The sequence below is a fragment of the Engraulis encrasicolus genome, chromosome 17 (genome assembly GCF_034702125.1).
Source record: "Engraulis encrasicolus isolate BLACKSEA-1 chromosome 17, IST_EnEncr_1.0, whole genome shotgun sequence".
NCBI lineage: Eukaryota > Metazoa > Chordata > Actinopteri > Clupeiformes > Engraulidae > Engraulis > Engraulis encrasicolus.
Genome location: NC_085873.1, coordinates 19,026,615 through 19,028,276, shown reverse-complemented (window position 1 = coordinate 19,028,276; position 1,662 = coordinate 19,026,615).

Here is a 1,662-nt window from a genome sequence, read left to right as displayed (position 1 = left end):
CCTGTGTGTCCTAGGGCAGCAGTGATGGTGTTTAAAGCTCTTTAAGCCCCATCTCCTCTCCTCTGTGTCTCCTTTTGGGTCGGGTCGGGTCGGGTGTGGTGCCCTTTGACCCCTGCAGGCGGCCATCTGTCAATCCCAGCATGCAAATTCCTATGCTGCTCCGTTCTGCTGTGCTGTGGTGCTGGGGAACAATGGAGACATAGCCACAGGGCCGATGACAGCTTTTGCTGGGCCCAGGACAAAGTAATCTGAAACGACCCCCTATCCAATACATGCAATGTAATGGGTACCCAATTCTGGGCTCCATATTTCCCTGGGCCCGGGACAGCATACCCCTTTGGACCCCCTTGTCGGTGGGCCTGCATAGCCATGCTAACTGTTGCTGGTATGGTTTCTCCTTTTCTCTCTCTTTCTCTCTTCCTCTCTTATCCCATCCCCCGTCCTCTCTTACTTGATCTCCCTTTCCTTTCCTCCTCTCTCTTTGTCGTTTCATCCCTTGTTTTCTCTTCTTCTGCCCCACCCACCCACACACACACACGCACGCACGCACGCACGCACGCACGCACGCACGCACGTCTATCTTCTTTTATTTATCTATCATTTTTCTACCCCTCCGCTCCTCCAGCCACCTGACCTCTCCTCTCCATCTCTCTCTCCATGTCCATACTGTCTTAAGTCCATGTATAAGTACTGTCTATGTCTATACTGTCTATGTCCTTACCTAGATTAGTCTATGTCTGTATGGGAAAGCAAGAAATGTAATTTCAAATTCTTTGTATGACCAGTGCATGTAAAGAAATTGACAATAAAACCTACTTGACTCTCTCCTTCATGCACCCCTCTCCATGGCTCGGGCGGCCTACGTCTGGACGACTGCTGTGGTGGCATTCAATACATGAACATTTGGAAGACTTTGGTGGTGGCATTCAAAACATGAGCATTTGGAGTTGCGTGGTGTGTGAGCTCATCAATCCTTGTGGATCAGATTTAAGATTTAAGGGTTTTTTGTGTTTTGATTGTCTGCTGCTGCTGTTGTTGTTGTTGCCTGTGTCTTAAAGGATAACTCAATATGCTGTTGTATTGCTCACGCTACCCTTGACTTGTCAGTACCCAGTGATACTGCATTTTTCAACTCAGCCCTTTCCGAGATCTGAGCAATTCTAATGGGTTCGCTGTTTGCTATAGTTGTCTGCTGATGTTGCATAACCTTTGGGATGTTATTGGGAATAAATCAAGTTTTTAAAAAAAATGTAAACAAACGCCTGCCCCCATTACAATGACCAGGATCTTGGACTGAGGAAAAATAAATAAAAATCTCAGGTACTGACAAGTCCAGGGTAGTGTGAGCATTACAACTGCATGTCGAAATTGACAGAAGTTATCCTTTAATTTCACTTGCTGGATCAGCGCAGGAGTCTAATTTCCCTTTAATCAACGCATCCTGAAAATGTGTTATACTTGTTTTATAACTGTCTGTTCAACTGTTTTATAACTGTTGAAAATGTAAGATTCAGTATTCTTATATTTAGCAAGAGATTTATAATGAACTACTCTGTTCATGAGTAGGATATAGTCTATTTCTTAGGCCTCACTGACCTCGAAAAGAAAAGTTGTCAGACTAGTAGGGGCCTATTGTGCTTTGAGAACCAGAGGGTACACAAG